Source organism: Chinchilla lanigera, unplaced genomic scaffold (genome assembly GCF_000276665.1).
Source record: "Chinchilla lanigera isolate Chin_1 unplaced genomic scaffold, ChiLan1.0 scaffold00013, whole genome shotgun sequence".
NCBI classification, from domain to species: Eukaryota; Metazoa; Chordata; class Mammalia; order Rodentia; family Chinchillidae; genus Chinchilla; species Chinchilla lanigera.
Genome location: NW_004955414.1, coordinates 22,746,202 through 22,761,992, shown reverse-complemented (window position 1 = coordinate 22,761,992; position 15,791 = coordinate 22,746,202). Strand labels below are relative to the sequence as shown.

Genomic DNA, 15,791 nt, shown 5'->3' with positions numbered 1-15,791 from the left:
GCCAAGGTAACCAGAATGATGAGGCTGTTTCCCATGAGGGTGACCAGGTAGATGATGAGAAACACCAGGAAGAGCAAGGACTGTATCTCAGTAGGTAGGGCGGAGAAGCTCATGAGGATAAACTCACTTATCCTTGTCCTATTTCCTCCAGCCATGGGTACAAATCATCCAAATAGTCATGGAAAGAAATTCTTCACTGTACTAATCCCATTCTGAATATGTCTTTCAGGTTCCTTCTTGCTGTTAGAGGATTAGACAAGGTTAGGATCTTGGATTTCAGATTACCCTATACAGCATGTGTTGCCAAGCCAGAATTATGAGTCTCTGTAGGGGACATGAAAGGACAGATGTTGAAACACAATGACATTTCTGAGAACTCCTAAGCTTTTGAGAAGCAAATGTTAATGATCTCACTCAAAAAGCATAAAAGTGAATTCACCAAAGCTCTAGAAATAAATACATATATGTAATTATAATCCAAGATATGTTATGAAATTATTCTTCTAATCATCAAATATCTTTCTTGGCTCTCTAGACTTTGAAAGGTGAATTAGTCACTACCGTATATTGAGATCAGCAAGGATACATCAATATACACATATTAGAAAGTGTAAAAAAAAAAAGACAGCACCCAAGTACTTATGATAATTGGAGCAACTGGATTGTTAAAACATTGCTGGTATAAATTTATGTTGTACAGTTGATCTAGAAAATAGTTTAGCAGTCCTTTTAAACAGTTAATTATGAAAATACCACATACTCCAGTAAGAGTACTTGCAGATATTTATCTCAGAGAAAAAAGACTCATGTTAAAACAAAAATGTGAGTGTTTGTAGTTACTATAGTCATAAAAATGCAAACTGATAAAAATTGAAATATCTGTCAAGGGATAACGATCCATTCAGTGTATGGTAGTGTTTCTCCACTGTACCTTTGCACACTTTTTCAGTAATAAAAGAAGACAAACTATTGATACCATCTAACGAGCCAAGTACATTTCCAGAAAATCAAGTTGAATGAAAAGCACATACTATAGTGTTTTATTTATAATATCCTTTAAATGACAAAATTATGGAAATGGAAAACAGACAGGGGCTGCTAGTGATTATGGAGAAGGTATAGATGGGAGTAAAATGGGACAGCTGTGAAAGTGCAACATGAAAGATTTTCAAAGTGATGGAATATTCTCTATGTTAACTGTAGTATTGGGATCATGATCTTGTTCTACAGTTTTTTAGATGTTTCCTTTTGTTGTAAGATATATAGGATTTCTTTGTTTTATTTCCTATAACTGCATGCAAATCTACAATTACTTTATTTTTTTATTTTAAAGAAGGAAAACAATAACAAAATAACAAGCACAAAGACAAAAACAACACTTTTTTTATTTTAAAGAGAAAATACAATAATAAAATAACAATATACAATTACTTTAGAATAAAATGTGGAAAAAATAGAAAGACTAAAATTCAAACTATACCTTCAATGTGAAGTGATGTTTTATTTACTAAGACATGGAATAATTAGCTTTTGAAAATAATCTGTAATGGAGCGGCAATCAAATATTTGGAAATATTACCATCATTATATCATTTAATTGTCATAATGAATGTATCTCCCATCAAACTTTCATATTTACTCACACACACATAATGTGGCCAAGTGAATTTTCTAGTAAATTTGAAAAATATGGTCAATGTAGTGTTGCAATAAGCTTAGCATACCCATTTGTAAGAAGGCAATGATGAAGGCATAATAACAGGTAATGTCTTATTATTTTATAAGAAAAATTTGTCATAGGAAAAGTGAAAATTTCAACAAGACCTATGCATGTTTGTTTGCCAAATTTATAGAATCAGTGACAACAAAAACCCAACCAATAATAACCTTCATCTATTTGTAACTCTTATATATTTAGTTTGCTGTAGCCATCACAATGATGTATTTATTCTCTTTATGCTTAAAAATTTTATAATTATAAACATATATACAATTATACTAAACATATATACTGATAAAAGTTAGATGGGTAAAAGTTAGACGGCATTCAGAAAATAATGAAGTACAAACATATATACTGATAAAAGTTAGATGGGAAAAGTTAGATGGCATTATACTGAGTAAAAGTTAGATGGCATTCAGAATCAAATATTCAATTTAATTTATTAAATCAAAAATTTAAAAGATGAAACATTTTAAATAAGATGTCTTTGATATATTAATGCTGATTCTTTTATATGAACATATTTTGTAGGGAAACTAGTACATTATTCTAATAAAATAAATAAAATTAAGATGTTATATTTACTTATTTCTTTAAAATTTCTAGTGGTATATATTTTATGATATGCATAATATATAAAATGATAAATTAAAATTAACCACAAAAAGAGCAAGAGATTTTTCTTGTGCAACAGTAACTGACAGAACACAGTGGATTAATGTTTATAAACCATGGATCAGGCTCATTTAAATATTTATTATCATTATTATCGCATGAGGATGAAATAAACTAATGTGGTTTCCAAATCAAGTTTGAAACAAGATAGGTACAGAGGTACAAACTAATAGAATTTTAAAAAAAACTAAACAAGTCTAAAATTGTTAAACTAGTAAATAAATTCAATATTTTGCTTTTTAAAAATAAATAATACAGACAAGTTGTTTCATTCAATGAAAATAAATAGAAAACACAGAAGTACTAGGACTAAGAAATGAAAAACAACTTTTGATATTGAAGGACACTCTTATAAGCAGAAAGTAATGTTCTGAATATTGCTATCATAATTACACTAATATAAATTGATACTTTTATTTTAAAATTATGAAGTGATTTTTCTGCTAAAATAAAGGATCTAACGTATAATTACAAAATAATATAAGTGGGAGAAGTTTTACCAAAAGTATAGGATCAAACTCATTCTAAACTAGCACAGTTATATGAATGAGTTTTTTTCCAATATTCAAAGAAGAGATACATCTGGGGTTACTTGAACACTTTCGGAGGGAAGAGAGCAATAATTTTTCTATAATCAAGATAATAACAAATACTGTCTTTCAGAATTTACAAATATGGATACATGCAGACAATATTACTTGTTAGTATAGATGCAAAAATATAAAATAGAGCTCAGTTCTACTGATGTCAGTCCAAATCCAGCTCTCAGTGATACATTATGCTAAAGTAAAATTACTTTCACAAGGACAATATTCATGACACTTCTATATTCACAAAAAACTAGCTAAAAATTTGCACTGTGTTAATAAAATACAATATTTTAGAATAAAGATGTCAAAGTAGGTATCTTATGGATTGTAGTACACTTTCATGTTAGAAATGGCTGGAATTAATTGAATTTCATAAAAAATTATGAACAAACTAATAAATACATTTAAAATAATTCCAAAATCATTAAGAAAAAATAAAGCAAAAGTACATGCATAGTAAAACGTTTCATACCACTTCATAGTATTTTAAGAATGCTGTTTTTTTTTTTTTGTTTTGTTTTTCTCCAGTACCGGGAACCGAACTCACGACCTTGCGCTTGCCAGGCAGGTGCTTTTGCCGCTGAGCTAAATCCCCAGCCCCCCTTCATAGTATTTTATTATAGTTGTTCATAAAGTTAAAATATTTTATTCAGTCTGCACATATATAGCACTCTTGTGGTAAGGAGATAATTATTACAAGGTGATACTCAGGAGCGATGTGTATTTAAGGGGAATTTTATAGGTAGCTCATTAGCAACATGAAGGAAAAATTAACATTGCCTTTTCACCTTAAACAATACAGTACAAAATACTCAGTTTGAACAATAACAAATGCAAAATGAGATGCAGTTGAATTTAAAAAAATTATTTTATTCAAATATTTTATACTACTTATTAGCATTTGCTTTAGCATTCAGAAGATCTTTCTCAACATGTGTTCTAAATCAAAATTCATAAAATGAAAGATTAATTTGATCATAAATAATTTAAAAAGTTGGAGCATCAAAAACTTGAAACCTTGTATCATTTTTATTGTTTTTCCTTTGTTTTGTTTTTGTCTATGTTGTTGGTATTTTGCTATAGTTCTTTTATTTTATTATTCTCCTTAAAATAAAAAAAAACTTGAAACAGAAATAAAATAATGAAGTACAAATGGATACAGTAACTACAAATAAATGATAAGAGATTCTTACAGATTACCCAAGAGAAAATTAGGCAAACTTGTCATCATTCAATTTATAGGTTTAGAAAGCAAATGAATAAAAAATAGGTAAAAAACGTAAAGCTATCAGAAAGCAAATTTTTAATAAACAAGTTACATTTATTCTGAATTTTAAAATATGACAATGTTATTTTGAGTAAAAGTGAAATAATGTAAACACACAAACTCCATGGGTCCAAATAATAGAAAGATTTCATATTACATACCAGAGACTGAATGAACAATCTCACATCTAAAATTTTAGATTACAGCATGTACAGATAGCATAGTACTCCTGTCAGGTTTATGTATTTTAAATAGTTGCAATGAATAAATAATAAAGAACAATATAAATATATAAAATAGGAAGCTAATTAAATAAAATGTTATATTTGTATTCAAAAATTGCAGTAATTTAAACAGATTATTAATGAACATTAATTATCATAAAAAAATCATGTATGGCTGGGCATGGTGGCGCATGCCTGTAATCTCAGCACCAGGAGGCTGAGGCAGGAGGACTGTTGTGAGTTTGAGACCAGCCTGGGTTACAAAGTAACCAGGTCAGCTTGAACTGCATAGAGAGATCCTGTCTCAAAAAAAGCAAAAAAAAAAAAAAATCCTGAATGTTTTGTAAGTTGACAGACTACAAAACAACATACTGAATGTAAGTAATTCATTGTTAAGTGAAAATATATACATAGAAATATACATTCACATATATTTTATATACATATATAAATAAAAAGCTTTAATTCTATTTTTTTGTTGGTATTTTAGTGGTGGAATTACAATTGTTTTAGAATCATTCTTTACATTTTGTATATCTTACCTTATGTACAGTGAAAATATATTGCTTTTTATTTAGAAGAACAAATAGATATTTTAAGAATAAACACTAATAACACAAAGCAACTTACAATTAGGAAAGATAAATGACAACTTGCAGAAAATATCTCCAGTGATGGCAATATTCAATAAAAGATGTTTTCACACTTGTTATATAATAAGCCACATAAATAATGTTTTAAAAGACACAATTTCTCCAGAAGAAAAAAGTCAGAAAATGTAGATTTAATTTACCAAGAAATGCTAATAGACAATGAGCATACAAAAATTGCTCAATATTGCTAATAATAAAAATGAAAACTAAATAAACACAGATTAAATTTCATCAAGTTTGAAATATTTAAGAATATAATACCAAGTGCTTAAAAGGGAGATAGTATGAAATGCTTTATGTTTAAAGCTGTGTCAATTAATAGAATTTGTTTGAAAGTCAATTTGCTATGAAAGTGTGAAGACCCTTCAGTGTTCCCACATTTTGCTAAAGTGCCCCTTCGGGCTCAAGAGATGGAGGCAATGATTTGCGGTGTAAGTTTCAGAGCTGATCATGATAGTGATAAACTGAGAATGATCATTAGTGTAGATGAATGAATGGTTCAATTACAAAGTCAGTATTTAAGAAAATATCTTACCATTATTACAGTGATTTTTGAAGCACATTTAATTCTGTTTAATAATATAATATTTAGTGAAAGGTAGCAGAACAGTGGTCAAAATGACAAATTTCCAAACTTTATATATGTGCTATGTAAAATGATTGAAAAAACTAAAAGGGTATATGTGAAATTTAAAAAGTGTTTGGATTACAATGGTAAAAAGAAGGAAGAGCTTTACATTAATATTGTTTCTCTAGATTTCTAAATTTCCTCAGTGAGCCGTATTTGTTACTGTTAGTAATGAAAACACGAAAATGAAAATCATTATCATCACAAAGTTAGCAACCTTTACTGAGTATGTACTGGATTTATGCTTTGTGATATGCATGCATTTTTTCACTGTAGTCTTACGGCTTGATTTAAATGATATCCTTACAGCGTAAGCTCTCCATATTAGAGATGAAGAAAGTCAAGGTTAGAGTTTTACTGTTGAAGAACTTTGTAGTAATAATTTTAAAACTTAGATTTTGAGCAAGTTGTGCTGCTGATAATAGGTACAAAATGACATCCAAGTGTCCTCTTTGGTCTTTCACAATATTTCCCCTTACTCTTCGGCAGTGTGCAGTTTCTTGCTAAGACGGAATCTGTACTCTCGCTGTTGTGCTTGTGTGCCTCTGCATGAGGCAGCACTTCTGGCTCCACTCACCCCACTTGCACCTGTCTGACGCCTTATGATTCTTCGCTCTCATGCAATGCTTCCAGAAAGCATTGGTCATTTTTTTTTCTTTTCATATAAGCTTTAAAATATTTTAATCACTCAGGCACTGCAGTTACCAAGTTATATCCTACTCTAAAAATGTATTCAGCGTTTTAACTCTCTTAGTCATCTTTATAGAAAGTAGCTCAAGGTCTGTCTAGAATAAGCTTTTTATATGTGTCTTGGAACAATTGTTTAGATGTGTAAATACATGAATTCAACAAAGTTCTTTCTTTCTGGAGTTTCCACTCACCACTAGAATTCTTACTTTTCTCAGTGGCTGTCTGTCCTCCATTGTCAGAATTTCACTTTCATCAGAAACCCTATTTCATGATAGATGTGTAATGTATGGAGCTGATGTAGAGAAATAGGATAGAGGAGGAGCAAAGATGGAAAGGCTGGGTGAGCTTCCCATAAAACTTCTGGTAACTACTGGCAAGGAGGAACTGGTGTCCTGTCTCTGACAGAGGAGACATTGCCAGAGCTGGTGCTCCATGGCCAGCCAAGAGGCTCCTTGGTAGTATGCCCAGAACTTCTTCAGGAGCACCCTTTTGCTATTTATTTGTTGAGCATCCCAAGAATAAGAGCCTGCTCTTCTAAAACTTCTATAACAACAGAACTATCTTTAAGTGGTGTGCCTTGATGTCCTGTACCTCCACAATGTTCCACCCAGGCAAGACTTTCCTGACGTAATCGAGTAAAATAAAGGTTGAAGGATGTTCTTATGCACTATATAGAATGTAAGTCATGGAAGCCTCCTAACCCAGAAAACCTCAACAGGGAATTGGAAAAAGCCTGCATAATACCATCTTTTTTGTGGCCTCAGATCTCACTCACGACATAGAAAGTGGAAAGTGAGGCTAAAGATGAAAGAAATTCATGAGCTCTTCCTGGTATGGACAGAGGAATAGAATTAGGTATCCCACCAAAACCTTCCCAAACCTTGTGCAGCTCAACAACTGAATTTGTACACAGTTCCCCTGTTGATTTGTGTCTTGCAAAGAAACTTACCTGTTGACAAGGGACCTCTTCATCAATTCTGCCTGATAGTCGCACTTCATACATGCTCTTTAGTGATCCAACAGCTGTAGTCTGTTACAGAAATCTGAATTCCTTCACTGGCTGAGCTTTTAATGGCTGTAGCCAGATTGCTCTGCTGCCTGTGGCAGATGAGTGAGCCCACTCTGTGGCTTGACCACGCTCCCAGTCCTGACTTGAGAAGAATTATTCCCAGCTGTGCCTCTTTTCCCCCTCAGGGCGGTTGATGGATGGGAGCCTGTTTTCCCCAGGTATTGTTGGGTTGACATGAGTTCCTCTTTCTTCCTTTCCTCATGGGGACCTGACTTTTCTTGCTCTATTGTCTGATGAATTTTTGATACTAGTTTTGCTTGCTCTATTGTCATGATGAATTTTAGATACTAGCAGGATAAAATTCAAGAAAGGAAAATTAAACTATAGGAGTGGGGAAGTGGCATTGTGTGGAGAAAAAAATCCTAAAAGTTTGAAGTCAGAGTGACCTAAATTTAATCCTAGCTCTGGAACTTTCTGGTCTGTCATGCTCAGCAATTTTGTCAAACTTCTCTGTGCTTCAGATTGCGTGCTGCTTAAGTATAATATGCTCATTTTATATGGTTGTTATTTTGACAAAATGAAATGGCTTATAATTATTATCATCTCTGTACTCATAAATATTATATTTCAATGGAAGAGCTGGATAAACTACAAGTAAATGCTTAACAGCATAAGACTGTTATCTTATGAAGCTGGGCGTGGTGGTGCATGACTGTAATCCCAGCACTCAGGAGGCTGAGGCAGGAGGATTATTTCGAGTTTGAGACCAGCCTGGGCTACAAAGTGAGCTCAAGTCCAGCCTGAACTGCATAGCGAGACCCTGTCTAAAAAGACAAAAAAATAAAAATTAAAAAAAAGACTGTTATCTTATGAACGGACATGATTAAACTCAAAAAGCCAAAAATAGAAAACTGTAGGGAAGAAAGACTCAAACACCTAGAGGATAATATGTAAATTATTTATTTAGCTTATTTGGTCTTATGCTGATCACTGTCAAGTAAGGTCTATAATGAGGAGACATATATCCTGCCACTAGCTGTTCATGTAAATTCAGCCTCTTAGATTTTGAAATTGCTAGCAAGTGGTACAAGACAGAAATAAAATGGTATTCAGTTATTTAATTCAGGCTTTTAAAAGTCATACTGTTTAGCAAAAGGAAAAAGTATAATTGCTATATGTGCAGCACCAGTACAATTGCAAAACTACATAAAGAGTATCTTAATTCCATGAATAGAAAACTGATTAATTTTTTGTTTATAGAATGAAATGCTGTATAACTGTGTGACTATATATTAATTCTCATGTTAGAAATTAAAATAAAGATTTAGCATCAAGATTTATCTTTCAAATACCATTTTCCAGGAAAAGGAACCTGTACACTTTGGAGAAATGTCTGATTCTAGTATTTGGGCAGGAAATATTTCAAATGAGTGTGGAATCACTTTTAGTACAGGATGAAAACGTGAAAGAGAGAGAGAGGGAGAGAAAGAAAAAGAAAGCCTATTATAATATTAAGTCAAAAGGACAGAGATGTCAAATGAAAGTGCTCTCACTAGTTAAAAGTAATAATTTTGTCAACAAAGTATTAGATCAAAATATAAAATATATATACCAATGAATGTACAAGGAAGGATATAAAAGTAATACTGAAATTAATTTATTACATTTAAAAGCATATTGCCACTAAAACCATTCAAAACTTCCCCATTTCACTCCAAGCACACTTATTCTATCATCCTTGTCTCTTCTGCAGCAGCTCTAGAAGTCCTCTTTTACGAGTATCTTTAGTTTAGCTTTGGTAGCTGCCTCAGTGTCCGGAGTTAATTCAAAACATTTACCTTTCATAGTCATTTTTCGCTGAAGAGCAGCCAGAAGTCATATAGTGCCACATTTTGTGAATAAAGTTGATGAGGACACACCGTATTGTTTTACAGGTCTGATTTTCTATTGGATGTCATGCGCAGCAACATTGCCCATAGTTTTTATCATAGCTGGTAAATACACTCATGAAAAGACTTCCAAAACTGCTTCACAAAGTGGCAAGTACAATGGCATATGCGTGTCTGTGTCAAGGGAGTGTATTTTGGGGTCATTGGTCATAATATATATTTTACTGTACTACAAATTTTAAATTGTAAACATTCTTTGTATTTTGTGACTACCTTTCTATACTGGAGTCAATAAATGACTGAATAAAATAAAATGCACCAAATCAACAAACTCTTCATAGAAAATTTGCAAAGAATTTATGCGACACTCTGTCCACAAGCGTTGCATCCTAACTCCCACTTTCTGAGGTTAGACACAGCAGAGTGACTTCTTTCCAAACCATACATGATGGGCAGAAAGAGTAACTTTTCAGGAGAGAAACATGATAAATACTGTCTCATTCCAGTGCTCAAGGTTAACTTCAATGGTACTAAGATATGTTGATATTATGTGCCTAGGATACGGTTGTGGTGGAAATGACACTTTCTCTTATAGTACTTCTGCTCAATCACAACCCTAGTCTTATCATAAGAAAACCTCAAATAAACCCCCAAATGGAGCATGTTACAAAACATTTGACCAGTATTTTCCAAAACTATCAAGATCATGAAAAAACACAAAAAGTCTGAAAAATTGACACAACCAGAGAAGTCCACTAGACTCATGATGATTTCATATAAGGTAATAATCTGTTAATTCTGAATCATAAAACAGATCTTAGGTAGACACTAAGAAAACGTGAACAAAATATGAATTTTAGTTGCAATAATGCATCAGTATTGGTTCATTTTTGATGACAAATGTATCATATTAAACTGAAGTATCAATAATATAGGGAAAGTGTAGGTAGGGGATTGTACTATCATGACAGATTTTTTTAAGCCTCAACCTCTGATAAATTTTGCAAAAGTTTATTTTAAAAAATTAAGAAGAAGAAATATTACATACATAAAACAATATAAACTGTATATATTTTGTGACAAGAAAATTATACATATATCTATAAACTTTACTATTAGAAAATTCATGGCAATATATATAAGAAATTGATAATACTTGTTGCCTCTGGAAAAAGAATTGGGGAAACACAGAGTTCAGTAGAGCAATTCTTCCTCAATTGTTATATAAATCTATTTCTCCATGTCTTGCCAACTTTATATTCCAAATATAGTTAGAATCTGAGCTCCCATCTCTGCCAGAGTTCCAAACCAAATCAGCACCGTACTACTGTCCTTCATTCTACTCTCGCTGCTTAAAACGCATTGTTTATCCAGAGAACACTGTATCTTTTAAAAACATCATCGTCTTGATCAAAATATTCCAGTGTTTATCCATTGCAAGTAGGTGAGACCCCCCAAGATTCTTAAAATGATCAAAAACAGTTGGTGTCACTCCTCCTCTCTCTTTATCTATCAAACCAGTTTTACCTCTCTTTGCTATAATTACATTTTGGTAAAAATAAGTTTTCTTGTTCTTCTGCAATTCACCAAGTTCTTCCTCACCTCACACTTCTGTGATCTGCTTCAGTCTGCACTGCCATTTCCTTATCTTTAACCTAGATGCAGGAATCAGTTTAAATGTCATCACCCAAAATGCTTCTAAAATATTCATGACATTTCTTTTTCTCTTCCATGACAATTTTCACAACTTTTAACTTTATATGAGTGTGTGAGGTCATTGATTTGAAAACTGTCCACAACAGTCAGATGGCTCTAAATTTTGCCAAAAGCCAACCTTATGAATAACCAAGATTTATCTATTACAAAGTATGCTGCTATAAACATGGGTGTGAATAGATCATTGTGCTATGATGTTTTTAATCGTCTGGGAAGATACCCATAAATAGAATGGCTGGGTCAAATAGGGCCTCTAATCCTAGTTTTTTAGGAATCTCGATACTGATTTCCATAATGGTTGTTCCAGCCTATACTCCTGTCGACAGTGAAGAAGGGTTCCTTTTTCTCCACAGCCCTGTGGTCAATTTCATGATACTAGCCATTCTTTCTGGAGTGAGATGGAATTTCAGCATTGTTTTAATTTGCATCTTTCAAATGATCAGTGATGTTGAACATTTTTCACATATTTATTTGCTTTTTGCATTTCTTCATCTGAGAAGTGCATATTCATCTTAGATGCCCATTTTTGGATTGGATCTTTGAATTTGGAGGATCCAATTTTTTTTTTTTCAGTTCTTTATATGTTCTAAATATAAGTCCTTTGAAGGACAACTGGCTAAAATTTTTTCCCACTCTGTGGGTTGCCTTTTCATTCTGTTGGTGATTTCTTTTTCTTTTTTTTTTTTTTTTGTATTTTAAAGAGAGTAGTAAAAAAAGAATGATATTAAAATACAAGGAAAACAAAGCAAGGGCATTAAAAATGATACGGGATTTCAAACCAAATAATAGGGATTAACAGTGGTTGTTATATTACACATCGGTATCATCAACAAAGTTGCTTAGATTACCAGATATTGCATATTACTGTCTTCGCATCAGTTGCTCAGATTACCAGAAGCAAGCATGCAAAATTGGCCAACATATAAAAAAAAAAATTCAAGCACTAACTGTTCCCTTCAACAAATCACCAGACATCAGCAGTACAGTTATCCCAGCTGTCCTTCCATATACATATATATGTATATATTGCTGCAGTACTTTCTTTTTCTTCTTTCCCTCATCCCAGTTGTTCCATCCTTTGTTTGTGTAAAAGCTTTATAATAGGGTGACCTCAAAGTTATTGGTTCTTTATATTATTTCCTGTGTGATTGGGATTTTGTTCATGAAACCTTTGCCTGCACCTTTGTCTTCAAGGGTTCTGCCTATTCTCTCTTTCAGTAGAGTTAGTGTTTCTGTTTTTAATATATAGGTCTTTGATCCATTTTGTTTTTAATTTAGAGCAGCCTTCCTTCTTAGTTACAACATTCAGAGCATTCAAACTGGATGAATGAATTATTGTTGCTTAAACATGTTTTGATCACTTTTGTAAGGTTACAGTTTGTAACTTTTATATTTGTATCTTCATGGTAGTAACTATGGTATTGTAAACTTTTGGAAATATTAAAATTTTAATGTTAAATATCTAATTATTGCTAGATGTAATAAACCTAGTTTTTTGAATATTGTGTTTATAGAATAGCATAATAATGTTTCATAATGGTATGGGAACTAAAAATTATTCACTAATTGGTGTTGGAAATAATGCACAGGAAATTGTAAAGTTATTTCAAACTTCATATTAGATTAAGTCAATATTGTGAAGACATTTGAATATTAATAAAATTACATAAGTATTAATGAAAATAATGAAAGAATATTTTTGTGGATCCAAGTATAAAATTTGCACCCGAGAGATACAGTATCATCATAGGCAAAGTCAAGAGAGAAATGGAAAAATGCAAAATATTTTCAATTCATTTCAAAAAGTCTAATCTTCCTCTTATGTAAAAAATTTTAATAAATTAGTATGAACAATATGCACCATGTGATAAAACTGTGCACAAAGATATGGATAGAGGTACTTAAAATCAACACATTGACTTTTAAACAGAACAAAGGTTAAAAAAGTAAAATGAAAACTTCAGCTAGATTACATTACTCACATATAAGATTGGCAAATATCCAGAGATTTAGCAACAAACCTTATTACAAAAAGGTATTGAAAATGAAATATACTTATGACTCATAGGAATTTGTAAATTTGTACAACTTCTGTAGGGTAATGTGGCTCTCATATTTAAGTATTTATTACACTGAATAAAGAAAATAAGTGTTTATGGTAGACCGCTTTTATTCAGAATTATACCAGAGATCACACATAGTCAATAAGGCAAGAAAAATAAGAGAAAATACACAGTAATTACAAGGGAAAAATTTGATTGTACTAGTATGTGATATGATTAGCTATGAAGAAAATCCTGTATATTCTACTAAAAAGTTACTAGAAATACTAAGTGAGTTTAACAAGGTTATAGTATACAAGTCTAAAATACAGAATGCACTGTGTCTTTTTTCACAGTTGGCCTTATGTACCTGTATCTGAATCTGTGGATTCAACCAACAGCAGACAGAAAATACTCAAGAAAAATATTTCATCTATATTGAACATGTAAAGATACTGTTTCTCATCATTATGCCATAAACAATATAGTGTAGCAATTACTCACATAACACATTGTATTACTTGTTACAAATAATCTACAGACTAGGTAATGCAATCTGGAGGCTTTGTAGGTTATATGAAAATATCACACCATTTAAAGTAAGCTCTTTGAGCATCTGTGTATTTTTCTATTCATGGAATATTCTGGAACTAATTTTCTACAAGAACTGAAATGCAACTATACTAGCTTTGAACAATCAGTACCCTGCCTATCCACAATATAACAAAGTATGTGGTTGTTATTTTGTTTTGTGATGCATTAACTCCATTTGGGGGTCATTTGTTCTTAGCGTTTCCTAAGTCTTTTCTATGCTTAGTGATTTTTCTCACTGTTTGTGTTACTGAGTAACGAGAAACAAGTTTAGAAGTCCTCCTCGTCTATTTGAGGGTCTATCTGGTTTATCCCTGACTTCTATCTGTTTTTCATCTATATTTTGAAGCTCTCTCATTAGGTGGTTATGTCTCATCTACTTTATGAATTAACCTATTTTCACTAAGTATTGTACACACTGACCCCTGGAAATACTCCCATGTAAATTGTTTGCTTCATAGTAAGTACCTATGATAGCAAAACATAAACTCAGAAAATTTCATAGATTTTGATTCATTAATTCTATTTTTGGGATTTGATTTGAATATAATAACTTAATAAAATCTTAAACTGTAAAAAAAATCATTACTTATTGGTGGGATGTAAATGACTACAACCATTGTGAAAATCAGCATGGAGATTACTTGAAGAACTAAAATTAGAAATTCATTTGACCGAATTATTCCTCTTGGTATCTCCCCCAAAGAGCTAAAGACATTGTATTATAGTGATAGATGGATACCAAATGTTTATAGCAGCACAATTTATAATAGGCAAATCCTAGAGGCAGCTTGTATACACAGCAACAAATATATGAATAAAGAAAATGTGGTATCTATGCATAATGGAATACTACTCAGCTATAAAGAAGGATAAATTTGAGATATTTGTGGGAAAATGGATACATGTGAGAATGAGCATGTTGAGCGAAAGAAATCAGACATGTAGTTTAAATACTTATGGTATCTCCATTTGAATAAGGCAAATTTCAAACAAAAAACTAAATAAAGCATGGAAAGAAAGAAAAAACAGATAGATCTTTTGTAAATGGGAAGGCACCCAGGGGCTGATTGCGAAGGATTGGGCTGTGGAAATGACAAGATTTGGTAGCTATGTACAGCTACTAAACAATCACAATGAATATAAACATTATATGTCATAGTATGAGATAAAGATAATAACAGAAGAATGAAAATGGGGAAAGGAAATTTAGAGACAAAGTTAGGGAGACAGGTGTGAAGGGGAAAGAGATTAAAAAAGAAGCAAGCTGTGTTATGCATATATACCTACTCCCAAAGTGGATGTGAATTTCATGGACTGCCAACATGTGCTAATAATTTTTTTTAAAGTTCATAAGTGTGTATACTGGACTACATGAAGAATAATTGAATTATAGAAAATGGGAGAATATAAAAATTAAATTATAACATATACATGCTGATTCATTTATGGATTAACCAAACATCATATTTAAATAGCATTCTTAAAATAATTACAGCATTTTGACTAATAATTTATAATTAGCGTTGTCTTGGTTACTTTTCTCTCACTGTTGAGACAAAATACCTGACACTCAGGATTAAGGAAGGAAAGGTTTATTTAGCTCACAGTTTGTGGAGGTTTCAGTTCATACTTGGCTGGCTCCAAGGCAGAGTGGCACATGGCAGAGGACAACAGTTCATGGTGGCAAAAGACAACAAAAGCAGCAAGCACCCAAGGAGGGGGAAGCAAACCTCTTCTCCTCCCTTATATTGTATGCAAGCTACCCACCCCAAGGTGGGTGTAAGCACTGACATCCATAATCCCAGCACTGGACGATGGATCAATCATAAACTCTAGAAGCCTTCCCCATGACTGCATGAGGCTTTGGGGAACATTTAGACACAAACCATAACAAGTGTTAAAGTTTTACATTTATTATACAACTTAGTTGCTAACATTTGGTGTGAAAGTGACCATCAATCTCTCAATTTTTAGTTAAGAAATTGTTTTACTGTCTTACATACCTTGTTGGGGGTCTAATATTGCAACCCGGGTTATGATATTAAATGATGAAATGGGGGCTGGGGATTTAGCTCAGCGGCAAAAGCGCCT

General features: G+C 32.2%; 1 protein-coding gene across 1 annotated transcript in view; it reads right to left on the bottom strand.

Annotated features, from left to right (window-relative positions):
• LOC102013712 (olfactory receptor 10A5) overlaps positions 1 to 15,791 on the bottom strand; it is a 43,251-nt gene that overhangs the window by 25,709 nt on the left and 1,751 nt on the right. The gene's annotated exons all lie outside the window — the stretch shown is intronic.